The sequence below is a fragment of the Hylobates moloch genome, unplaced genomic scaffold (genome assembly GCF_009828535.3).
Source record: "Hylobates moloch isolate HMO894 unplaced genomic scaffold, HMol_V3 SCAFFOLD_19, whole genome shotgun sequence".
Taxonomy (NCBI): domain Eukaryota; kingdom Metazoa; phylum Chordata; class Mammalia; order Primates; family Hylobatidae; genus Hylobates; species Hylobates moloch.
In genome coordinates, this window is record NW_026652294.1 from 1605122 (window position 1) to 1632769 (window position 27648).

At 46.2% G+C, this 27648-nt stretch overlaps 1 protein-coding gene across 12 annotated transcripts in view; it reads right to left on the minus strand.

The window, feature by feature from the left end:
* MICAL3 (microtubule associated monooxygenase, calponin and LIM domain containing 3) overlaps positions 1-27648 on the minus strand; it is a 225285-nt gene that overhangs the window by 126623 nt on the left and 71014 nt on the right. Inside the window, exon 1 of one of the 12 annotated variants that reach the window (XM_032753935.2) lies at positions 3968-4481. The exons of 10 other annotated variants lie outside the window; for them this stretch is intronic. The gene's annotated coding sequence lies outside the window, so the exon portion shown is untranslated. Of the gene's footprint in view, positions 1-2713; positions 3039-3967; positions 4482-27648 lie in introns of those variants that run through there. One more of the 12 variants, XM_032753936.2, reaches the window with a different exon arrangement.

The following is a 27648-nucleotide window of genomic DNA, read 5'->3' on the forward strand; positions in this document are numbered from 1 at the left end:
AACAACAACAACAAAAAAAACAAAACAAAAACAAAACAAAAACAAAAACAAAAAACAAAAAACGAAAACACAATTTCTCTTCTGCCGTGGTTCTCAGTTTCCCCACCTTCTTGGCATTCTTCCACAAGTTTCTATCGGTAATCAACGTCTATGCCCATCTCATCTGCCTTCCCTCCAATGACAGTGAGCAACATCTGCCACATGTCTCGTGGAAGCCAGCCTCTGCGCCTGTGCTTCTGATCCTGTCCCCGCTCTTACTCAAGCATGCTGCCTCCCACACTGGTCCCTTCCCTGCAGTGATCCTCCCTCACCCCACTGAACTGTCTTCAGCAAGGACACGTCTTTCAACACCCAGTCCTGACCCCACCCGCTCCAACTAACTTACTCTGCTCCCCTTGACAGCAAAACTCGCTGAAAGAATTGTCAATGCTTTGTTCACAACTTTCTCTTCTCCCACTATCTTTGAACCTCCAACAAGTAGACCTTGTCCTCAGCCCTCCACAGAAATGCCTCATCAAGGTCATGAATGACTTCCATGCTGTCCAATCTAACGATCAATTCTCAACCCTTGTTTTCCTCAACCTGTCTGCAGCACAAGTCACAGCTCACTACCGCCCGCCCCCCGACAACCTCACCAGCCTCCAGGACAAGGGGACACTACTCTCTGGGTCCTGCTGTGGCCTCATAGCCCCTCTCTGCATCCTTTGCTGGTCCCAGACCCATCCCAAGCCTCTGCATGTTGAAACGGCCCCGGAATCAACTCAGTCTCTGATCTCTTTTGAAACTACATGTCCTTCTACATTAGTGGCTTTTAAGCTGTGATCTACAGTTTAAAAAAAAAAGTTTCATACTGTGATCTAGGACACAACCCTCTTTTTACATAAATTTAATTTTAAAAACGTTTCATAGGGCAAAATTCCCCTATCAGTCGGCATAAAAATAAACATTTTACAACAGCCCTTACTACTGAGATATTGTTTTCAATTCTATTTCATTTTTTGAAAATTGCTGGTGCCCGCTGTATTGACTTCATGACCCACTGAGACACAAGCCACTGTGAAAGCTGTGCCCTGGAGGATCCTCCCTCCCGTAGCTTTATCTATACAGTATCGATAACCAATGGTGCCTTAATATTTATTTCCTCTCTCCTGAACTTGTGCGACCAATCGCTTGTGTGACATTTCTACCTGGATGTTTGACAGGCATCTCTAACTTAAAGCACTGGAGGCGACACTCTGATGTCGCTCGCCAGAGCCTGTTCCTTCCCTAGTGTTCTGCATCTTGGTAAACAGCACCGCCAGCTACCCGGACACTCAACCCAAAACCTTGCCCCCATCTGCATTTCTGTCACATCCCACGGTCCGTTCTTCAGAAAATTCTGTGTTCTACCTTCAAATACAGTCAAATCAACCACTTCTCACCATGTCTTCTCTATCATCCTCACTGAGACACCACCAGCTCTCACTTGTTCATTGTATGAGCCTCCCCTACTTCTGCTCCTCCAAACCCACCCTCCAGAATATTCCACAAAGCAGCCAGAGCATCCACTTAAAACACCCATCAGACACGCTGACTGCCACATCCCAGCCCCAGGTCAGGTCCTGCCACTCTCCCCAACACCCTTAGGCCCAGCCAGACGGCCTCTCTCCTGCTCACCAAGGCCTCTTTGGGCGGGGCTGCCCTGGCCAGCCATGCAGAGTGCTCCTCGCTCTTCAGGTCTTGGCTCACCTTATCAGAGAGAGCTCTGCTGACCACACCCGAGGAAGAACGACCTGCCCCTGCCCCGTCACTCTTGACACGCATCCTGTGGACACTGTGTACAAAACATGTCCCTTCCCTCTATCTCCCCTGGCAGAGGTAAGCCCAGCTATGAGAAGGGAGTAGAGCATGAGCACACAGTGACTCCAGAGCCTTCACCTGCTGAGGTGCCCGTCCACAGCATGCTGCCCACCCAGATACACCTGCTTTGTCCTCAAGGACAAATCAGGAATTGGTAAACTGTCTTCACTAAATTTCCTCAGCTGATTCAGCCATGACCTCCTATCTTAGCCAGCATAAAAGCAAATATAAAATAATGGCCTACAAGGCCCTATAAACGTGTCATAAACATTTTGGTCTCAGGACTCCTTTATATACTTCAAAGCTACGGAGGACCAGAGTTCGAGGCTGCAGTGAACTACGATCATGCCACTGCACTCTAGCCTGGGGGACAGAACGAGACCGTCTCTTAAAAAAAAAAAAAAAAAACTGAGGATCCAAAGAGCTATCAATATTTACTACATGTAAAATTAAAACTGAGACAAAATTTCAACATTAATTCACTTTAAAATAACAATTAACATAAATCTTAAGAAAAAAAATTACTTTCCAAGACAGAAATTTAGTGAGAAGAGTGACAGTGTTCTACATTTCTGCAAATCTCTTTAATGTGTAGCAGCCAGATTCTCCTGCCTGCTCTGTCTGCAGCAGCAGCACACATCACGTAGCCTCCAGAAAAGCCCACTCTACACACCTGTGCAAACGAGGGTGGGAAAAGCACATAATAGCACTCAGTATTATTACAAAAACAGTTCTGACCTCAGGGAGCCCCCACCAGACCTGCGCCCATACACACGCCTTCCCTCTGTTGCCTCCTTTCCTGCCACCAGCCTCTCCCATCCCTACCGGCCGCAATGGCCTCCCCACGTTCCCCACCTACCAGACACCCTCTCACCTCAGCCTTCGCATCTGCAGCTCCTTTTGTCTAAAAATGCTCTTCGCTCCGATCTGTTCACTCAAAAAGTATTACTGAGCACCTATTATGGGCCAAGCACTCTTCTACACTCCAGAAATAACAGCAGTGAACAGAAGCTCTGACTTTCAGGGCATGAGCCTTCTAATGCAGCTGACACATATATTCAAATGCCAGCTTCTCAATGTGGACTTCCCTGGCCACACCGTTTAAACCTGCTCTTCCTCTTTCCCGGGTTTTCTCCAAAGCACTTACCACAACTTGACATACTCCAAATGTTTTTGTTTTTTTGTGGGGTTTTGTTTTTGTTTTTGTTTTTGTTTTTTTTTGAGACAGGCTCACTCTGTCACCCAGCCTGGAGTGCAGTGGCATAATTATAGCTCAGTGCAGCTTCCTTGGCTCAGGTGATTCTCCTGCCTCAGCCTCCTGAGAGTAGCTGGGACCACAGGCGCACACCACCAAGCATAGCTAATTGTTTTTTATTTGTAGAGATGGGGTCTATGTTGCCCAGGCTAGTCTCGAACTCCTGGGCTTCAAGCAATCCTCCTGCCTTGGCCTCCCACTGGGATTACAGGTGTGAGCCACCACACCCAGCCTCTCAATGTTATTTACTTACAATCCATCTTTCTGCTACAATGTAAGTTCCGGAAGGGTGAGGATTTTTGCCATTTTATTCACTGTTGCGTCCTGCACCTGGAACAGTCCCTGGACCACGACAGGTGGTGCACAGTGAGGGCCACGTGATGAACAAACGGCTATGTATATGAACTTCTCCAGGCAGAACTGAGTTAGGATATGAGACAGAAGTCGTATCAAATGAAAATGAACTGTGTGCTTTCAGGCAGTGGCACCAGGCTGGGAGTCACAGAGACTGGGACCCCTACAAGGAGAGTCCAGATGGCTTCTGCCCAGTGGGGGAGGTGCTCCCCTGGAGACCTGCCCTTTCTCCATGACCACGACCAGCCCTGGACCTGGCTCACACAGGCTCTGCCCAGCAGGCCCCACACCCAGCTCAGGGCCTGTTCTTGCCAGCATTAGAGAGCCTGTCAGGAGCCAGGACCTGGAGGCAGCTTTGTTTCAATAGCCAAATAGTTTCAGTGTAACTGTCCCCTATAAAAAGAAACTGGTTTCTAGAAAAGAACTGCGGTATCAGCGTCAACAAATGCTATGCAACAGCCCCAGCCCACTACCCCAGAGACGAGTGAAGGACCCATAACATTTCTGATTCCAAGTTACCTGTATGGCTAACATCTGCATGAGAAAGCCACGAAGCTGCCACAAGCCCAGGTGTCAGACAAAGCAACATTTCTTCATTTGAGGCAGGAGGGCACACGACTCAAAGGGTTACTGTGCATTTCATACTTGCTGGGCGGCGATGGAGGAGGCAAGTGAGAGGGAAAGCTGCACGCATGAAACGCCAGCCTCGGGAGCGGAATGGGGGTGGGACAAAAGCATATTTTCTGCAAGTCCCCGCAGTGAGGACTGATGTGGCTGTACCTGCCCCGTCATCTCCACCCATAGGTGGGGCCCCAATACTGCCTTCTACAATACCCCTACTGGTTCCTCCAGACTGGTGCTGTGTCTTGGGGCCCCCAGCCCATCCCCACCCTCTTAATGACCCTCTTCTGGTCATCTTTTCACTCCCTCTCCAATCTGGCCTCTGTCTCCAACACTCCACTGAGGGCGACGGTGGCTTTCAAGTGAGACGGCTCAGACGCGTTCCAGTCCTATCTGGCTAGCTCCCTGGCTGCAGCGCTTCCTGGAACCCGCCCTCCCCTGGCTGTGCTCTGTCTCCTGCTTTTGCCCACTCTCCACGCCGGCCTCCAGTCTCTCAGCTGCAAGTCTTTCATCTGCCGCTCTCGAAAAATTGGATGGCCCTTGATTTTTATCATTCTGACCTTGCTCTGGAGATCCAAAGCTACTAAACATCTCCATTTAGCCATCCACAGGTGCCTCCCACCAAGGAAGTCTACCCCACATGGAGTCAAACACGCCACCCACAAATGGAAATCTGGGGTCATCTCAGACCCTTCTCTGTTTTCCACTCCTCAACCCAACCTGTTGATTCTAACTTTAGAATGTTCATCTCCCTACCATGATCCTGGTGGAAGCCCCGAGATTCCTAGTGTGAAAGGAAAATAAATATTGGGGCCCCAAACTCACTAAGCCAAAGGGAAAGGCCAAGCTGGGAAAGGGGTCATGCAAACCCACCTTCCATTCTGGTTCCTAAATGACTACAAAGATGACTCCCTCACATTTTGCCCACAAGGAAATTCCTTGTGGGCCCCAAGATCTTTACCCTAAAGCATTTCTGTTAAAATTCATCATGGCAATGTAAGTTGACAGCTTATCTTCACAGGTGCGGGGACATAAGACAGAACTCAAAGTCATCCCTCTGCCTACCTGTGACAAAGGCATATCTGATTGTTTCCTCTGCTCTACTGTCTATGTTATCTCATATAAAAAGGCAGATTCAGAGTCAAAGGCATGAATGACTATTCTTCCCTTCCCTCAACATGAAAACTGTGTATTTCACAATATCCCACTCTTTCTCCCTTAAATACTGAAGCTCTCAAAATCATCTTCGGAGAAAGGCATAGACCTGTCTCCCGGGTATGCATCCTTAACTTTGGCAAATGAATCTCTTAAAATGACTAAGACTTGAGACTGGCCTTGGTCATTTTCCTTGATTGACACTAGCTTGGACCAGCACAGCTGCCTCTTAATCTTTTCTTTTGTGTGTGTGATGGAGTCTTGCTCTGTTGCCCAGGCTGGAGTGCAATGGCGCGATCTCAGCTCACTGCAACCTCCGCCTCCAGGGTTCAAGTGATTCTCTCGCCTCAGCCTCCCTAGTAGCTGGGATTACAGGCGTGTACGAGCACACCTGGATAATTTTCATATTTTTAGTAGAGACGGGATTTCACCATATTGGCCAGGCTGGTCTCGAACTCTCGGCCTCAAGTGATCCACCCACCTCGGCCTCCCAAAGTGCTGGGATTACAGGCATGAGCCACCACGCCCGGCCAGCTGTCCCTTAATCTAAACTCGCTCCAATACATCCTCCACGAGTGCCAGAGGGGTCTTTTGTAAGAGCCAATGTGACCCGTTTCAGCCTCTGCTGACACTAGGAAACAATCCAAACCCTCAGCAAGCCCCAAAAAGCCGACTTCTCTCACTACTATTAATAGATGCAACCCATCCTCTCAGGTTCCCAGCATGCACCACGCTCTTAGGTATTCCTCACCTCCGCCTCCTCACCTTTGCCTACAATGCCCCTCCTGCACTTGAGACTGCAGCTCAGCATTCCGGACCTCACTAAAGCGACCCCGCCCACCCCAGCCCCAGGCAGCCAATCACCTTTTCCCCTGTGTTCCCTCCCACCTGGGTGTGTGCCTCCCCTTCAACACTCCTCACTTGCTCTGGAATGAAGTCCAGGTCTGCCTACACGTTTGTGTTTGGGTCTGGCTAGGTAGAGGAATTCACGTTCATGCTTGCACGTAGTACAGATGCGGGCAGATGCCAAGAAAGAAGGAAAAAGATAAACAGAAGGCTCGCCTGGGCCATAACATCTAATGTCACAGAACTACACAAAAGGATAAAGGGCATTTGCATGATGATTAACTTGTTACTAACTTGTTACAATTTAGGGGGTGTCAGAAGGACCAGGAAGCAGCCACAGTTGAGTTCCCTAAGGCATATTAGGAGTCTGAATGGCTCCTAATCATGAAAACAACAGGACCGTTGTTTTCCATTCACATTCCAGGATGATCCTTACCTTTTTCAGACACTAAGTCACTGGTATTATGATGCTGAAGCTCCCAAGAGTTAGACTGGTTGAAGAGAAGCCTCATGCCCACAGGCTTCTTAGAGATGCAAATGGCTCGGGAAGAAAGAAAACCAGGTTCAAGTGTATGCACCAGGGCGCAGGCATGGTGAGCACAGCCCTGTTGCAGGAGGGTCCTTATTCTCCAATAAGGTAGCTGTGCATGCTCCAACCCAAGCAGTGTGTCTTGGTTCCCAGCCACAGAAGGGAATGGGGAATGAGGGCTAGCTAGCTCCAAGGCCATGGTTTTCTTCAACTATTTTCATGGAGAAAATCTCAGTTGTTCTCTCCAAAGCAGAAATAAATCTAGACAACTGACCCTAAACCAGCTCGGTGGAATGTATTTTCCTTTGAAATTAGCTTAAAAGAGTATGGGACTTAGGCACAATTCATCAGTGGATCAAATGCTTCTCCAAGCCAAACCTCTCCCTCTGCTGATTCCCACTGACCCCTGAGATCACTCCCCCAGCTACACCCCTCACCACACCAGCTCCATGGGAAGGAGATCCATTTGATTGGAAGTGAAACATTCAGAGAAAGTGAGTAACAAGCTTGCTTTCTTCTACTCAAGGAATACTGCAAAATTCCTCAAGCTACACTCAGGCAAGGTCTTGAAAGTCCACAGCCCACAACTTCTCCCCACTTATGCAGCCCTTGCCCTAGGGGTGACCCTACCCTGTTCGGGGCATATTGAACTATAGCCAAAACTGTGGTTTCTTTTTTCCCAAAGACAGTTGCCAAAAACCAACTGCCATGACCTCTTTGGGCTCCAAAATTCCAACTGCTCTGGGCTCCAGGCCAGCAACCTACCACATTTTTTTTCTACAGAAGACTTATTAATCTTTACTCAATTCAGCACCAATAAGATTAGCCAGTGTAGAGCCAGAGGGGCTACCGGCTCCATTCCACATCTACCCCGGCCTAAGATGCCAGCACCTGATGGCCAAAAGGCCCAGGCCACCTTCTGGTATCTGCTGGGGCCCAGTGGTAGTCTCAGGTCCTGAGCTGGGCTTTGCCCACCCCTTGGTTTTCTAAAGCACTTGTATAGTTTGCTACAGGCACAGGGCTACTGCTCATTGGCCTGCTGGCTCTGGGATACATATTCTTTGGCTTGCTGCAAGGACTGACGCCTAAAATCTGGGCAAACCCCAGTGTTCCTTAAGGGATATTAGAAAGTGTTACTGCTGTGACCCTCTCGCCAACTGTGGCTTACACAAGTCTAACTCCAGGGAAGCCATCTGTATTAGTCCATTCTCATGCTGCTAATAAAGACATATCTGAGATTGGGTAATTTATAAAGGAAAGAGGTTTAATTGACTCACAGTTCAGCATGGCTGGGGAGGACTCAAGGAACTTATGATCATGGCGGAAGAGGAAGCAAACACACCCTCCTTCACATGGCAGCAACAAGGAGAAGTGCAGAGCGAAGAGGGAGAGAAGCCCCTTATAAAACCATTAGACCTCATGAGAACTCACTATCACAAGAAAAGCATGGAGGTAACCGCCTCCATGATTCAGTTACCTCCCACCAGCTCCCTCCCATGACACGTGGGGAATACGGGAGCTATAATTCAGTATGAGATTTGGGTGGGTACACAGCCAAACCGTATCACCATCCTTATGGGAAGGCCACCAAAGGACACCGTCAGCCCTCTCACAAATCCTGGAGAGCTCTGTGTCTGCAGCCAAGCTCCACAGACTCTAACTCACCAGGGCACAGCCAGCGCATCAGGCACATCTCACCCCCTTGGACCAGTTCAGGTACAGATTAAATATAACACCTTGAGAAATACCACTCACTGGGGCAAGGAAAAGTCAATGTACTCTGTTCAACTTAAATAAATATTTGATATAGATACAGGTTGGGCATCTCAAATCTGTAAATCCAAAATTGGAAATATTCAAAAATCTGAATATTTTTGAGCATCAACAGGACACTCAAAGGAAACACTCAATGGGACATTTCTGATTGCAGATTTTCCAATTAGGGATGCTCAATTGGTAGGTACAGTGCAAATATTCTAAAACCTGAAAAAAATATGAAATCCAAAACATATCTGATTCCAAGCATTTCAGAAGAGATATTCAACCTGTGCTAAACACCATGGACATAAAGACTTTGTTAAAGGGCCTTAATTCAGCAACCCTGTATTTCAGAAGACATCCAACCAGAAGCCCCAGAGCATCTCAAGCCACAGTGTGAGAACAGCAGGTATTTCATAAATATTGCTGCAGGATGACATAGTAACATGCCCACAATAGCTCCAGTGCTCTGACCTTCCTTCCTCAGGGCAACTCAACCCACTGTTCACAGTAAGCTTCCATCCCTGCTGGCAAGAGGTATTTCTTTATAACAACACAACAATGGCCTAACACACCCTGTAAACTGGGTGCCGACAGAGCAATGAAATCGACCAAATAGCAACGGGGGGAAAGAGTCATGGGATCTGAATAAGCCACAAACTGGATATTGGGCTCTGGATCCTGGAGAGCTACCCTCTGGCCAGAAACCAAAATGGGCTTGGCTCATTCCTGGTAAATATTCCGACCACGCTAGGTGCCGAGCACCTGAGAGAGCAAGGGGAGGGGAGCCAGGTGAGAGCCACAAGCTGTACCAAGTTCCTGACATCAGTACCTCTGGAGGGCTCGGCCAGGAAGCCAAAGGGCTCAGAGCAGGGCTTCTGGATCCCCAAAAAGCACCACCAGGCCGGAAAAACATACTGTTCTCAGGCTGGAGGGCATGTTTTTCTATACCACTTGATGGCGGTATAACTTACAGACAATAAGAGTCACCCGTTTTCAGTGTACAATCAGTGATTTTTAGTAAATCTGCCAACTTGTGCAACCATCACCACAATCTAGTATCAGATATTTAATATCTCCCAAACCTCAAGACGATTACGGTTCAGTCAGTTTTACGAGGAATGTGAAAAAAGAAGTTGATATCTACTTGTTGCTGCCAATTCAGCAACACGAAGGGAGCTCAGAGCAGGCAGAAAGCTGAGGAGGTCACAGCTATCCTGCCTCTGCCTGAAAAGCATTCAACTGGGCTTGGCTGGAGGACCTGGAAACTTATTTTTTTTTAAGTAACTCTTGTTGAGAATAGTGCTTCTCAAACTAAAATGAAGAACCCGTTCATCTGTCCATGTTTTCCCGGCACCCCTCCTTCCACAGTGTCGGAAGGGTACTACTGCACAAATCTCTCTTCACCATGACAGATCTCAGCACCACAGCCAAGGAATCAAACACGTTTCAGTTAAATCCTCAAACAGGCATTGTCCCTTCCTCCTGACAGCTGGATGCTTTCAAAAATACTGTATAAAATGACAGGTTGTGAGTCCCAAGCCCAAAAATTTTCTAAATCACTGATGAAAGAAATGAAATAAAATTTATGAAAAAAATGTTTTGACCTTGGAAAACATAAACGCACAGGCATTTTAATTGATGGTATCCATGGGACTGTAAGGTCTTACTGATGTCTTTCATCTTGACCTTGATGCTGGTCAAAGCTCTCAATTTTTCTTCATCAGTAGCACATGAGCAAAGATGCAATGAAGGGACAGTGGAATCAACAAAGCAGAAATGGTTAGAAGACTAAAGGTCTACAACTTCCCGATACACAATCCAACTTCCCTGAGTCCATTTCACCATCCTCAACCTTGGCATTCCAGGACTTCTGTGCCCTCCCAACAACAGCCTGGCTTGGAAGAGGAATATCCCAAGGGAGAAGCGTGACTCTACATGTAGAGTAACCGAAAAGCCAACCTGGCGGAGAACAAGGGATTATACAGCTGAACGCTCCGGCCCTGGTTTCTCTGTGCATGCTCCTCCGGCTGTTTATGCCACTTTCTAAGTACAGAGGCGCTCAGGGCTCTGTCCTTGGCCCTCTTTCTATTTCGTTCCAGCGCCATCTTTGTAACTGTCCCCTGGACATCTCCATCAGAATATACCAGGGCATATTCTGCTCCAACTCAGGTTACTCAAAACAGAACCCCATCTTCCTTCCCAAACTTATGTCTCTCCCTGAATCGCAATTCTAGTAAAACTGCCATCTACCTAAGTCAGAACTCCAGGTGCTGGCCTCCACACTGCTCCTACTTCCCACTGCAAAAGGCCAGGGGCGTGGGCGTGCAGGCGACTGTACCATGCTAAGCATGGTGGGGAGGCAGCGCAGTGCAGGGTATATTCACATTTGCTCCTCCTGAATTCCTCGCCCATTTATTCCTTCCTTTCTAACGTCACTGCATTGGACTTCATTATCTCTACCTGGACTCTTGCAATAGTCTCCTAAATGTAGACCCTTCTTCAAGGTAATTTTGGTTTACTTTCTTATTGTGTTTATATATATATATAAAAAACATAAAAGTTGTTTTTAACCATTTTTAATTGTACAATTCAGTGGTATTAAATCCATTCACAATGTTGCACAACCATCGCCACTGTCTATCTCCAGAACTTTTTTGTCATCCCGAACAGAAACTCTGTACCCATTAAACACTGGCTCCACATTTCCCCTTCCTTGGCCCATGGTTATCACCATTCTACTCTGGCTCTATGAATCTGTCTATTCTAGGTACCTCATATAAGTAGAATCATGTATTTGTCTCTCTGTCTGGCTTATTTCACTTAGTATAAGGGCTTCAATGTTCATCCACATTGTAACATATACCGTGACCTCATTTCGTTTTTATGGCTGAATAATAATTCCATTGTAGTCCACATTGCATTTAGTTTCTCCATTCACCCATCAATGGACAACTGGGCTGTTTCTACCTTTTGACTACTGTGCACAATGCTGCCATAAACATGGGGACACAAATAAACCCTGCTCAAGTGTGTAATTCCCATACTATGTTTCTTCCAAAGTGATCTTTCTAAACAAATCTACTTAAGCCACCCCCTTGCTTACACTTTGAAAGACACCATTTCCCTGCCAGGCTAACCTTGGGGCTGCAGGTCCTGCTTCACCTCCACCCCCATCACCTTAACCTCCCAACACCCCTGTACTCAGCCCCCGACATGTGCCTGCTGCTCCAGGAACACCCATGTTCTTTCCGGCACAGTTTGTTTTCACAGCCTAGAACACACTTTCCCCACCCATGCACACACTTCTCTGAACCTCTGATTGTCCTCTAAGCTGCTTCGGTCTTCTCTGAACTAAGGCAGGTGACGAACATGAACCTACTCATCCATTAGGGCTTTAGGGCCACATCTCCAAGCCCTTCCCAGAACAACTTTTCCCTTCCCTTCTTCCTATACACAGATCTTACCTCTGCTCTCCAAGCACCTGCCACCAGGTGCTGGGCTCCTAGAAGACAGCAAGTGGCTCTGCGTCTGGTTTCTATTCCCGGCATTTAGCAGTGCCAGACCCACAACACACACTCAGATCTTTAGGGAAAGAATTAAAGGTTTGGCTTCTGAGTGTATACTCTGAGCACTCGAGATAAATTGGGTTTTATTTACATGTGTCTTGCCACAGTTTACTATATGCAGCATAGCGTGGTGGACACATTCACCCACTGCAGGAACACCACCCGATGCGAGGAATAGTACTGTTAGAAACACCTGTCTGCGGGCCGGGCGCAGTGGCTCACGCCTGTAATCCCAGCACTTCGGGAGGCTGAGGCGGGCGCATCACAAGGTCAGGAGATAGAGACCATCCTAGCTAACACGGTGAAACCCCGCCTCTACTAAAAACACAAAAAATTAGCCTGGCATGGTGGCGGGCGTCTGTAGTCCCAGCTACTCAGGAGGCTGAGGCAGGAGAATGGCGTGAATCCGGGAGGCGGAGCTTGCCGTGAGCCAAGATTGCACCACTGCACTCCAGCCTGGGCGAAACAGTGAGACTCCGTCTCAAAATGAAAACAAAGAAAGAAAGAAAGAAACACCTGTCTGCATGTGTCTTCATGTAGTGTATGAGATATATCTAGTGTGGTGAACACATTCACTCACTGAAATAAGACTGTTGTGATGTGCATGTGCAAGGAACACTTAAGAAACATAAAGCCAACTTTACGTAATGCAGTACATGCACCACACTTTGGTGAACACATTCACTCCTTGAAATAACACTGCCCTGATACGATGAACAACCAGAACACTTAGACATTTTATACCGTGGCTTTATATATTGTGTTACATGCACCATAGGGGGGTGACCACAATCACTGTAATGACACAACCCTGATGTGACAAATGACTGGCACTCTTAGTACTTTTTTTTTCTTAAGACGGAGTCTCACTCTGTCGCCCAGGCTGGAGTGCAGTGTCACAATCTCGGCTCACTGCAAGCTCCACCTCCTGGGTTCACGCCTTTCTCCTGCCTCAGCCTCCCGAGTAGCTGGGACTACAGGCGCCCGCCACCATGCCCGGCTAAATTTTCTATTTTTAGTAGAGATGGGGTTTCACCGTGTTAGCCAGGATGGTCTCGAACTCCTGACCTTGTGATCCGCCTGCCTCGGCCTCCCAAAGTGCTGGGATTACAAGCATGAGCCACCGCGCCCGGCCTCCCCACCCCCTTTTTTTTCTTTTTTAAAGAAAGAGTCTCCCTTTGTCTGCCAGGCTGGAGTGTAGTGATGCCATCATAGCTCACTGTAACCTCAAACTCCTGGGCTCAAACAATTCTCCCTACCTCAGCCTCCCAAGTAGATGGAACTACAGATTACAGATGCACACCACCACGCCTGGCTAATTTTTTTTTTTTTTTTTTTTTTTAGAAGCAAAGTCTAGTTCTGTTGCACAGGCTGATCTCAAACTCCTGGCTTCAAGCAATCCTCCTGTCCTGGACTCTCCAAGTGCTGGGATTAACAGGCATGAGCCACCATGCCCAGCCTCCAATATTTTGTTTTTAAAACCATGTGTAAGTTGGGTTATTTAACTTCCAATTCCTGAAAAAAGACAAATAAGTAACAACATTTTTTCCAAAGGCTTCCCTCTGTAAACAGGCCTGAAACTCATCTGTGCTGTATTTCATTTTTCTTTCTTTCTTTTCTTTTTCTTTTTTTTTTTTTTTTGACAGGGTCTTGCTCTGTTGCCCAGGCTGGAGTGCAATGGCACTATCTCAGCTCACTGCTACCTCCGCCTCCCGGGTTCAAGCGGTTCTCCTGCCTCAGCCTCCCAAGTAGCTGGGACTACTGACATGTGTCACCATGCCTGGCTAAATTTTGAAGTTTTAGTAGAGACAGGGTTTCACCTGATGCCCAGGCTGGTCTCGAACTCCTGACCTCAGGTGATCCACCCGCCTTGGCCTCCCAAAGTGCTGGGATTACAGGCGTGAGCCACTGCGCCCGGCCTCTATGCTCCATTTCAGAAGGAATAAACCTCTTTAAAGCAAAAGGGCTATGTGTAACCAAGAAAACTCTCATATCTGGAATGCAGAAAAATTTTGTGTAAACCAATAAGGAAAAAAACAGACACCAAAGGAAAAACGGGCAGAAGATTTGATCAGGCATATCACAAAAGAGGACACTCAAATCACCAAGGCATGTGAACAGGTGTTCAACATATTAGTCACAGGAAGTCCATCAAAACCATAATGAGATCCTATTACCCATCAGAATAACTAAAATTAAAGACTGACAATGCCACGAGTAGGCAACGATAGGGAACAACTGGAACTCCCAGACAATGCACGTGTGAACTCGTACAACCACTATGGAAAATTGTTCAGCAGTGGTTCTTGAAGCTACATACACATCTACCCTAAAACTCAGCAATTCTGTTCTTGGGGATACATCCAACAGAGATGAATGTCTTATGTTAGCCAAAAGTCAAGTAAAAGAATGTTCATTGCAGCTTTATTCATAATACTCAAAACATTCAAATGACCAACAGCAGCAAAATGATAAGCTGCAGTTACAGTCACACAATGGAATACCACACAGCAGAAAAGAGGAATAAACTACTGCAACATCCAGCCACACCGACGAAACTCACAGATTAGTGCTGGGCAAAAGAGGGCAGACACAGGACAGAAAATACTGCACAACTCCATGTACACAAAGACAAGAACAAACAAAGTTTATGTCTATGGTGCAGAAGTCGGCTCAGACAGTGGCTATCTGGGCAGGGCTGGGACTTGGGACCCTGATCTGGACAGTGGTGCTGTGTCGACTTGGTTAAGCTGGGAACTGTTTCCCAGGGCCCCCAGTTAGAGTCTGAGTTAGAATTGGCCATGCCAGGAAGTTCCGTAAAGCTTGGAAGGTGAACTGAAGCAGTGGCCATGAGGTGAAGGACACAGACATGGGCACCTGGAGGTTCCAGCCTGCCCCGCTCTCCACACTGCGGCCAGCTCCTCTTCCTCACGCTGACCCTGCTGGCCAATCACAGGCCCCAGGCCTGCCACCGGTCACTGAGCCAGGGACCCAGCTGGACAGCAGCTCCCCAGAGGCAGCGCCTCCCCACACACCCTCCTCCGGCGGTTCCACCTCCGCAACAGACCGGGTTCCGGGCATCCCTGTGAGCTCGGGCGTGTCCAACCACACCAGTGCTTCAGGCGACCAGTGAGTGACTCCTCTCTGACCTCCCCACCATCTGGACCCCCACACCCCCTGGTCCCCCAACTTGTAGAGAGTCTAATTCCCGCAATAAGTCCCTTATCCCTAACTCCCCTGACTAAACCCTGCTGCGTACACACAGATGTTCACATATATAAAAATTCAAGTTGCACACCCAAGCTTTGTGCACTTTATAAAATGTACGTTATACCACCATTTGGAAAAAAACTAAAAACAAACCCCCCACAAGGGTATCGCATAAGTGGTCTGAGAAAACAGTGATCTGAGGGACCCAGCAGCCTGTGAATGGAATCTGCACCAGGCTTCACATACTAAGGAAGAACCACACACCACTGCTTGGCATCAGATCTGGCAGACAGCTGGGAGCCCAACGGGGTGTGGCTTCTGACCAGGACCAGGGTTGTGTGCTATATAAATAGCCAACAGGACACATGCTCCCTGCCTGGCAAACTACCAGCAAGCTACCAACTCCATGGAACCAGGTCCAGAGTGACTTGTCCCTTCTGAAGGGACAGACTGACCGAATTCAATGTGTACCCTGAATGCAAGCTGAGTCTGGCATCCCCAAATGGGCAGAAACGGACATGTGGAGGAAGGGCAGGGATGAGTCACAGATCCAGCCTGTGGCATTTAGAACCTGCACCAGCAGGGTTCTCAGATATCCTTCTCAGATGTGCACGCGGCTTTGTATGAGAAGATACCAATGAGGTGTGCACCTGAGCATCCCCACAGTAGCTGTGTGTCAGGCAGAGACCCACGTGTCTTGCCACCTTTCACCTCATTTGGCACATTATTTATTGAGTGCATAGTATATGTCAAGATCTGTGCTTGCAATTAAACTTACAGTGGTGAATGCAAACACAGTGCCTGCCCTTGGGGAACTTACCGTCTAGCAGAAAATACAGACAACAAACAAGTAAGCAAGGAAACACATAATTACAACTTATGGGTGCTGGGAAGGATATGCACAGGTGATGGTGACTTAGAATAGTAGGAGAGGCCCAACATTCAAATTCAGGAAATACAGAGAACACCACAAAGATACTCCTCAAGAAGAGCAACCCCAAGACACATAATTGCCAGATTCACCAAGGTTGAAATGAAGGAAAAAGTGTTAAGGGCAGCCAGAGAGAAAGGTCGAGTTACCCACAAAGGGAAGGCCATCAGACTAAAAGTGGATCTCTCAGCAGAAACCCTATAAGCCAGAAGAGAGTAGGGGCCAATATTCAACATTCTTAAAGAAAAGAATTTTCAACCCAGAATTTCATATCTAGCCAAACTAAGCTTCATAAGTGAAGGAGAAATAAAATCCTTTATAGACAAGCAAATGCTGAGAGATTTTGTTATCACCAGGCCTGCCTTACAAGAGCTCCTGAAGGAAGCACTAAACATGGAAAGAAATAATCAGTACCAACTACTGCAAAAACATGCCAAATTGTAAAGACCATCGATGCTATGAAGAAACTGCATCAATTAATGGGCAAAATAACCAGCGAACATCATAATGACAGGATCAAATTCACACATAACAATATTAACCTTAAATGTAAATGGGCTAAATGCTCCAATTAAAAGAGATAGACTGGCAAATTGGAAAAAGAGTCAAGACCCGTCAGTGTGCTGTATTTAGGAGACTCATCTCATGTACAAAGATGCACATAGGCTGAAAATAAAGGGATGGAGGAAGATCTACCAAGCAAATGGAAAACGAAAAAAAGCAGGGGTTGCAATCCTAGTCTCTGATAAAACAGACTTTAAACCAACAAAGATCAAAAGAGACAAAGAAGGCCATTACATAATGGTAAAGGGATCAATTCAACAAGAAGAGCTAACTATCCTAAATATATATGCACCCAATACAGGAGCACCCAGATTCATAAAGCAAGTCCCCAGAGACCTACAAAGAGACTCAGACTCCCACACAATAATAACAGGAGACTTTAACACCCCACTGTCAATATTAGACAGATCAACGAGACAAAAGGTTAACAAGGATATCCAGGACCTGAACTCAGCTCTGCACCAAGCAGACCTAATAGACACCTACAGAACTCTGCACCCCAAATCAACAGAATATACATTCTTCTCAGCACATCGCACTTATTCTAAAATTGACAACATAATTGGAAGTAAAACACTCCTCAGCAAATGTAAAAGGACAGAAATCACAACAAACTGTCGCTCAGACCACAGTGCAATCAAATTAGAACTCAGGATTAAGAAACTCACTCAAAACCACACAACTACATGGAAACTGAACAACCTGCTCCTGAATGACTACTGGCTACATAACAAAATGAAGGCAGAAATAAAGATGTTCTTTGAAACCAATGAGAACAAAGACACAATGTACCAGAATCTCTGGGACACATTCAAAGCAGTGTGTACAGGGAAATTTATAGCACTAAATGCCCACAAGAGAAAGCAAGAAAGATCTAAAATCGACACCCTAACATCACAATTAAAAGAACTAGAGAAGCAAGAGCAAACACATTCGAAAGCTAGCAGAAGGCAAGAAATAACTAACATCAGGGCAAAACTGAAAGAGATACAGACACAAAGAAACCCTTCAAAAAAATCAATGAATCCAAGAACTGGTTTTTTGAAAAGATCAACAAAATTGATAGTCCGCTAGCAAGACTAATAAAGAAGAAAAGAGAGAAGAATCAAATAGACGCAATAAAAAATGATAAAGGGAATATCACCACCGATCCCACGGAAATACAAACTGCCATCAGAGAATACTATAAACACCTCTATGCATAAACTAGAAAATCTAGAAGAAATGGATAAATTCCTGGACACATACACTCTCTCAAGACTAAACCAGGAAGAAGATGAATCTCTGAATAGACCAATAACAGTCTCTGAAATTCAGGCAGTAATTAATAGCCTAGCAACCAAAAAAAGTCCAGGACCAGATGGATTCACAGCCGAATTCTACCAGAGGTACAAAGAGGAGCTGGTACCATTCCTTCTGAAACTATTCCAATCAATAGAAAAAGAGGGAATCCTCCCTAACTCATTTTATGAGGCCAGCATCATCCTGAGACCAAAGCCTGGCAGAGACACGACAACAACAAAAAAGGAATTTTAGACCAATATCCCCGATGAACACCAACGCGAAAATCCTCAATAAAATACTGGCAAACCGAATCCAGCAGCATATCAAAAAGCTTATCCACCACGATCAAGTCGGCTTCATCCCTAGGATGCAAGGCTGGTTCAACATACGAAAATCAATAAACGTAATCCATCACATAAACAGAACCAAAGACAAAAACCACATGATTATCTCAATAGATGCAGAAAAGGCCTTTGACAAAATGCAACAGCCCTTCATGCTAAAAACTCTCAATAAACTAGGTATTGATGGAACGTATCTCAAAATAATAAGTTATTTATGACAAACCCACAGCCAATATCATACTGAATGGGCAAAAACTGGAAGCATTCCCTTTGAAAACCAGCACAAGATAAGGATGCCCTCTCTCACCACTCCTATTCAACATAGTGTTGGAAGTTCTGGCCAGGGCAATCAGGCAAGAGAAAGAAATAAAGGGTATTCAATTAGGAAAAGAGGAAGTCAAATTGTCCCTGTTTGCAGATGACATGACTGTATATTTAGAAAACCCCATTTTCTCAGCCCCAAATCTCCTTAAGCTGATAAGCAACTTCAGCAAAGTCTCAGGTTACAAAATCAATGTGCAAAAATCACAAGCATTCTCATACACCAATAACAGACAAACAGAGAGCCAAATCGTAAGTGAATTCCCATTCACAATTGCTACAAAGAGAATAAAATACCTAGGAATCCAACTTACAAGGGATGTGAAGGACCTCCTCGAGAAGCACTACAAACCACTGCTCAACAAAATAAAAGAGGACACAAAGAAATGGAAGAATATTCCATGCTCATGGATAGGAAGAATCAATATCGTGAAAATGGCCATACTGCCCAAAGTAATTTATAGATTCAATGCCATCCTCATCAAGCTACCAATGACTTTCTTCACAGAATTGGAAAAAACTACTTTAAAGTTCACATGGAACCAAAAAAGAGCCCGCATTGCCACGACAATCCTAAGCAAAAAGAACAAAGTTGGAGGGATCACGCTATCTGACTTCAAACTATACTACAAGGCTACAGTAACCAAAACAGAATGGTACTGGTACCAAAACAGAGATATAGACCAATGGAACAGAAAAGAGGCCTCAGAAGTAATGCCACACATCTACAACCATCTGATCTTTGACAAACCTGACAAAAACAAGCAATGGAGAAAGGATTCCCTATTTAATAAATGGTGCTGGGAAAACTGGCTAGCCATATGTAGAAAGCTGAAACTAGATCCCTTCCTTACACCTTATACAAAAATTAATTCAAGATGGATTAAAGACTTAAATGTTAGACCTAAAATCATAAAAACCCTAGAAGAGAACCTAGGCAATACCATTCAGGACATAGGCATGGGCAAGGACTTCATGAGTAAAACACCAAAAGCAATGGCAACAAAAGCCAAAATAGACAAATCGGATCTAATTAAACTAAAGAGCTTCTGCACAGGAAAAGAAACTACCATCAGAGTGAACAGGCAACCTACAGAATGGGAGAAAATTTTTGCAATCTACCCATCTGACAAAGGGCTAATATCCAGCATTTACAAAGAACTCAAACAAATTTACAAGAAAAAAATAACCCCATCAAAAAGTGGGCAAAGAATATGAACAGACACTTCTCAAAAGAAAACATCTATGCAGCCAACAGACACATGAAAAAATACTCATCATCACTGGTCATCAGAGAAATGCAAACCAAAATCACAATAAGATACCATCTCATGACAGTTAGAATGGCGATCATTAAAAAGACAGGAAACAACAGATGCTGGAGAGGATGTGGAGAAATAGGAACGCTTTTACACTGTTGGTGGGAGTGTAAATTGATTCAACCATTGTGGAAGACAGTGTGGCAATTCCTCAAGGATCTAGAGCTAGAATTACCATTTGACCCAGCAATCCCATTACTGGGTATATACCCAAAAGATTATAAATCATGCTACTATAAAGACACATGCACACGTATGTTTACTGTGGCACTATTCACAATAGCAAAGACTTGGAACCAACCCAAATGTCCATCAATTATAGACTGGATTAAGAAAATGTGGCACACATACACCATGGAATACTATGCAGCCATAAAAAGGATGAATTCATGTCCTTTGCAGGGACATGGATGAAGCTGGAAACCATCATTCTCAGCAAACTATCACAAGGACGGAAAACCAAACACTGCTTGTTCTCACTCATAGGTGGGAATTGAACAATGAGACCACTTGGACACAGGGCGGGGAACATCACACATCGGGGCCTGTTGTGGGGTAGGGGACCAGGGGAGGGTTAGCATTAGGAGAAATAACCAATGTAAATGATGAGCTGATGGGTGCAGCAAACCAACATGGCGCATGTATACCTATGTATCAAACCTGCACATTGTGCACATGTACCCTAGAACTTAAAGTATAATAATAATAAAAAAGAAACTTTCTGAGATAACAGAAAGAGTTTATATCTTGATTATGGAGACTATGTGGATATATATTCATCTGTCAATGCCCACCTAAAGACTTAAAAAAATCTGTGCATTATTTTGCATGAAAAATTATACATCAATTAAAAAATTCTCTAGAATTGAAAGTCATTATTGTAAAAAGAAATTACCATTAAACCAATAAATTAACAATAAAAAACAAACAAAAAAAAATAGTAGGAGAGGCCCTAAGTCAGAGAAGCTTTTCTGAGTAACTTAAAGCAGAGGTGTGCAGGACAAGAGGGAACAGCACGTGCTCGGTCTTGACTCCTTTGGTAGGTCTCCTCTCTGATGCCACCTTCCTCTGCAAGAGCACAGTGACCCAACCCCACCACGTATGTAGGTAGCACTTCATGGTTCTCCAAGTACTTCCATGCAGATTATCCCACTTACAACTCGTAGTTCCGTGAGTCTGGAAGGCTGATGCTCATGTCTCTTCCTGACAGATGCAGAAACAGAAGTCAAGAGAGATGAAATAACATCCTGAGTCGCACAGCAAGCTACCAATGGCACTTGCTTAAATGGTAAATTACCTGCTTTATCTCTTTTTGCTTCTTTCCATCATTACTACCTTTAAGTGTGCCAAAGAAATACTCCCTGTTCTACCACAGGTCCTTCTGAGGACCCATCAATTCTCCAAGGATGTTATTTTAAATTGGATAAGGCCAAAGTCTAGCTTCCCTCCCCTCCCCCATCTACTTCAGTCCCATACTTATTTAACAAAAAAGATGGGCCGGGCGTGGTGGCTCACTCCTGTAATCCCGGCACTTTGGGAGGCCAAGGCGGGCAGATCACCTGAGGTCAGGAGTTCGAGACCAGCCTGACCAACATGCAGAAACTCCGTCTCTACTAAAAATATAAAATTAGCCAGGCGTGGTGGCGCATCCCTGTAATCCCAGCTACTCAGGAGGCTGAGGCAGACGAATCGCTGGAACCCAGGAAGCAGAGGTTGCGGTGAGCCAAGATCACGCCATTGTACTCCAGCCTGGGAAAGAAGAGCAAAGCTCCATCTCAAAATAATAATTAATAATACTAAAAAAGATGGATTGCTATCAAAGACAGATTGCTAACTTCACCATAACCTCAAAACAACCTCTATCACGACACCTGGAAAGTTGAATTATTCTCTCATAACCAGTTTACGCGATTGTCTCCCCAGATTCATGAGTTCCTGGGAGTGAGGACCACGTCTCATCTTGTTTTCAGCATTAAAGCAGTCAAGACATGAATGAAGCCAACAAATTACTTGCAAGAGTGCACATATTCTCTTCATCTTCTGGCAAACAGTTATATTTCAAGGTCAGATGTCAAGCTCAGTATGAGACTTTACAAACATCCCTTTCTTGCAAGGAGGAGGCATGAGAGGTCTGTCGGCCGTGTCTTGCTGATTATAGTATCTATCTTCATTTATTAAATTTTTTAAAGTGTCAAGCATGGTACTGGGCACTTCACAGAAATATTTTCATTTCATCTTCACAACAATCCAGTAAGAACTCATGATTCTCACTGTACAGAAGAGAAAACTCCGGATAACAGGGTAATTAAGTTGGCCAGCTAATAAGCAGAAGATGACAACATTCAAACCCAGGAGTGTCTCACTTTAAAGCCGTAATTATTCCACTTCCCCACAAAGAACTCCCAGGTGTCAAGAATGAAATACAAACTGATACCTCCATGGGGGGACCAGAGCAACCAATGGGGAGGGAAGTAGGTTTGAACTCAGATCACTCAATAGCTGGACATATGGCCAAGCTCAGCAGGGTTCAGCCATGAACACAGCTCCACAGGTAATACAGATTTGGTAGGGGTGGGCTGCCTTTTCCCTACATTGCTGTGTTACCAGTGCTCCTCCTTACCAATGGAGGAGGCTGTATTAGGCTGCTGGGATTCTGTGCATTCCTGAGCTTAAACTTGGCAGACCACTGCTCTGCACTCTGATACCAAGCACAATTCTGGACAAGATTTGGGTGTTGAAATGAATGAGGAGTCCCTTGGTCTAAGCTGATGCTTTGATACCCAGAGTCTAAAAGGACTAAATGGAAGCGTGGCAGAGGGTGAGGCCACTGCTCACTTGTGAAAGTCAGCCCACCCTCCTCCACACCAGTGCTCCTGGCTCAAGCTGACATCTCAAGGTCATTCAGCATGTGCAGCAAAAACCATCTGGGTAACACGTGGTGAAGGCGAAGCACACATCTACAAAGGCATTAGAGCTCATGATCTGCGTGAGTCTCAGGCTCTTGCTACCACCCCTGGCTACCATGTACAGTATAGAAGCTCCCAGTAAAGGGGTGTTGTGGTTTGAATGTTTGTTCCTTTTGAAATTCATGCAGAAATTTCATCTCCAATGTGGCAGTACGGAGAGGTGGAGACTTCAGGAAGTCATTGGGATTAATGACTAATCCATTCATGGATTAATGGGTTAGTGGATTAATGGGTTATCATGGGAGTGGGACTGGTGTCTTCAGAAAAGGAGAAAGTGACTTGAGTTGGCACATTCAGCTCCCCTGCACGTGATCAGCCCTGCACTGCCTGCAGAGTCCCCACCAGCAAAAAGGCCCTCCCCTGACACCACCCCTCAACCTTGGACTTCCCAGGCTCCATAACTGTTAAGAACAAATTTCACTTCTTTATAAATCACTCAGTTTCAGGCATTCTGTTACAAGCAACAGAAAACGGACTAAGACAAAGCGGGTCAGGGAACAGGGCCTGAGATTCAGCTGGCACCCAACTCAGCAAGTCACACACCAGCTGAGGACCAGTGCCACAAAGAAGGGCTGCACCTCCCGCCCTCTCACAAAGGTGCTGCAGGGCCAAGTAGCAGCCATGTATCCCTGCCATCCCCCACCATGGGTCCTCACTCCCAGGAACTCATGAATCTGGGGAGACAATCGCGTAAACTGGTTATGAGAGAATAATTCAACTTTCCAGGTGTCGTGATAGAGGTTGTTTTGAGGTTATGGTGAAGTTAGCAATCTGTCTTTGATAGCAATCCATCTTTTTTAGTATTATTAATTATTATTTTGAGATGGAGCTTTGCTCTTCTTTCCCAGGCTGGAGTACAATGGCGTGATCTTGGCTCACCGCAACCACTGCTTCCTGGGTTCCAGCGATTCGTCTGCCTCAGCCTCCTGAGTAGCTGGGATTACAGGGATGCGCCACCACGCCTGGCTAATTTTGTATTTTTAGTAGAGACGGAGTTTCTGCATGTTGGTCAGGCTGGTCTCGAACTCCTGACCTCAGGTGATCTGCCCGCCTCGGCCTCCCAAAGTGCAGGGCAAGAAGCCTGGGAGACTGGGCTGAATTCTGGATAGTGAATTTGGCCACATGAAGGGCTCTGAGTCAACCCTCTATACCTTATGAAGAACAGACCTGCCTCTCTCTGCAATTCTGTTAAGATGGCATCAATGATTTCCAAAGGAGCTAGACAAACACTTTTTCCACATGTAGAAATGAAAAGCCCTCCCTAGCTGGAGAGTGATTGGGAAACCAGGCTCCTATCTTCCTATCTTTATATTAAATTAGAGCAACTGCCCTCCTCTACAGCAAATAGTCTCAGTCACTTCTGCCTACCTAACGCCAGAAAGAGCTACTCTATGCAAGACACCATGGAAACTTGGATAATCAATTTAAAAGACATCGGGACCAGCAACACTACTGCACACTAATGACCTGAGCCCTTTTCTGCAGGCACATAAGTATGTACATACTGTATTTACTGAAGATACTAATAATCCCCTAGAGTCAAAGCACCAGAGCTGGAAGTCCTATACCACTCCTAGGCCAGAACATGCCTTCAGATCACCAGAGAAGGCCCCTGGACTTCATCCCTCTGAAGTTAAGGACAAAAGCCGAGGCAAGGAAATGCCATCATCTGATTATTTTCAATGCATCAATCAACTGTCATTTTACTATCTGCCTTTTCAGGGCCAGGTGGATACAACTTCCAAAATAAGACTTCTTATGGTGAAAAGTATTTGTGAGTCAGCCTATAAAGAGGAGAACTGATCCTGCCAGGTGCGGTGGCATGCACCTGTAGCCCCAGCTATTCAGGGGGCTGAGGTGGGAGGATTGCTTGAGCCTAGGGGATTGATGCTGCAGTGAGCTATGATCGCACCACTGCACTCCAGCCTGGGTGACATAGTGTGTGACTCTGTCTGAAGAAGGAAGGAAGGAGGAGGAGGAAGAAGGAAAAAGAAAACTGATTCTGATGAAGGCTGTTAAACCCATACGTCACAACTTTACCAAACCAAACCCAAAGATGAAAGGGAACAGTGAAGGACTAGTTCCATGAAATAGTCAAGTCTAGTGGCAGAATACAGGGAAGAACATGACAACTTTGAGAGTAAAATAATAAAAAATAAGCTCATTACAAGGAAAGAGGCAAAGGTAGGGTAAATCCAAGAATATAGCATAAAAACAAAAGCAATGGCAGCCAGAGAGAGGATGAGAAAGGGAAACTAGGCAGAGGAGGCAGTCAAAATCAGGCAGAGAACACTCAAGCAGTTAAAGAACATTTTCCAGATCTGTGGACTAATTTCTCAAAGGAAAGGCTATAAGCCCTACCTCACAGGACAGGCCAGCATCAAATAGCTCAAGAGGTATTTAATCAGGGTAGGATGATTTACACAAAACAAGCCAAATGCCATGTAAACTCCTGTGATATCAGAGCCCTGGGTAGAATTATGAGCCCATCCACTCCTCCCCAACCTACCCACTAAAGAAAGCAGACACCCAGTTATGCCTAGGCCACGGGATGAACCCACTAAAGAAGGCACGAGGCGCCCAGTCCTGCCTAGGCCACGGGATGAATGGGCCAAGCAGAGTACTGCTTCCACTCCGTATCAAACACAGCAGGTGCTTCATCCACACCAGCCGGACCCAACGGTTCACCTGCTCTCTTCGTCTTATAACAAGTCTTCACTCAGAACTGCTCCACATCATTTTTCTCAGCCTGCGTTTGCCCTACGAGACTCAAAAGACTCCTGCCCAAAGAGATTCCATCAGTAGAGAAGTGAACAATGTCAACACTGGCACCAATGTCAACCAAGTTGAAAACTAGTCATTCTGGGGTGGAGATGACGGTTGTCAATCAGTGGATAATGATGACGGCAGGTGTGGTCTTCAGCACACCCCCATTCTCAGCTTCTCTGGAAGAAAAGTGTCTGGGGCTTGGAGAGAGGCCAATGGATTATGAGGACCTGCGGGAGACCCTGCCACTGGGTTCTTCCCAGGAGACAAAGACGGAAGTCCCCTGCAAAGACGGAAGTCAAAAGACGGAAAGTAGAAACAGGTTGAGCTTCAAATGCTACGCCAGAGCAACAGCTGTCATTGTTCATAAAATTCAGGCAGTTCTCAATTTGAGAAATAACTGCCACATGCTTTCCATATGCCACTCCTGGGATACAAGAACTGAGAAGCGAAGAACAAAAATGTATTTTTACTATACTGTGAGGTTAGCTGTTTGGTTGACCTTCACAGGGTACACATAAAGCTCATTAGAATCACTGACGAACTTTAAAACTACGCCAACGTTCAGGCCCCGATCCAGACCCATCCAATCAGAATCTGTGATGGCCTGGGGCAGGTGTGGTAAATCGCTCCCTCCCACCCCTTTTCTAAAGTGCCTCCAGGGCCCAGGAGGGGGAAAGCAGAAGGAAGGCCTGGGGCTGTAGCACAGGCAGTGGAACAGGCAGAGGCAGTGGAACAGGCAGAGGTTCACCTACCTTCAAGCGGGCCTTCTCCCTCACCTGCACGTCAACCACCTGTGTGGCAAATTCCTCCGACCCCCAGCCTTAAGACAACAACAAGGAGAGGCGCCCAGCCACAGCACTCAAGGAAACGACTTGCCTAATCTCGGAGCGTGTCTGTTTTGTTCAGGAAAATGTGAACCAGCTGTAACATTCTGTCTCTCCAGAGGTGCAGCCACACCGCAACATGGCTAAAGATAGCCCGGTGATTGTATGCTTGCAGGGAGGCACAGAATTAAGCACAGCCAAGTGGGCGAAGGAAGTCCATGCACCAAGTGACGGTGGCTGTCCAGCCAGCTGTAGAGTTTCCTCTCACCCAGCAAATCAAAGCCCAGGGTGCTCCAGAAGGTAAATGGAGCCCAGCCCCACCAAGAACAGCTCTGTGGGTTGGGAGGGAGGCTCATCCAGTCCTCTGCCCGTACCGCCTCCTGTCAGACATGCCTCACCTCCTCCACTTAGCGGAGTGGTGTGGCTTTAACAGCCAAGCTTTCTAGAAGCAGCTGTGAAGGTCTGTGCAGACCCATGGGCATGAAGTGGCAATGATCATACATAAAATCTAAGGAGACTGGCTTTCAGACGCTCAGGACCTCGCCGAGTTTGAAGACAGTCGCCAGCAGATCCCTGATGAAAAGGAAGCTTCCTGTGGGGGACTGCTGTAGGGCCACTGTGGAAGCCCTCTGAGGGAGCCTGGCCTCACATTAGGCTTCCAGAGTCTCTGAACAGCTATAGATGACAAGCACCTGGAGATGCTAGTGACGCTGCTGGGCAGCACTGCGTAAGCCAGGCCCGCAGTGTCAACCAGGGCAGTCCTAGAGGGCTCCAGCTTAATGGGTGCTGCCCTAAGAGACTTGGGCCAGGCCTGCTCTGCCAAATTCCCAGCTGCACGACCGTCCTCTCTACAGCACAGCAGACCCAGCAAGGTCCAAGGTGAAAGCAGATCTCATTGAGTAGCTTCTGCCCTCAGGCCCTTCAGAACACAGGCGATGCTGAACTCACACAACAGAGCCACTGCTACAGAACTACAGTTCACCTCTACGATGGACACATGCTGACGGCAGGAACAATTCCCAAGCTCTGCAAGGAACTGAGTGACATTCTTCTGATTATTTTTTATTTCCCCCAAATCAACTCCTCTTCCTACTCTTTCTTGGGCCAGAAGAGATTTCTTCGAAATTGTATCTATCCTTCTTTTCTTTTTTTTTTGAAATGGAGTCTCGCTCTGTTGCCCAGGCTTGAGT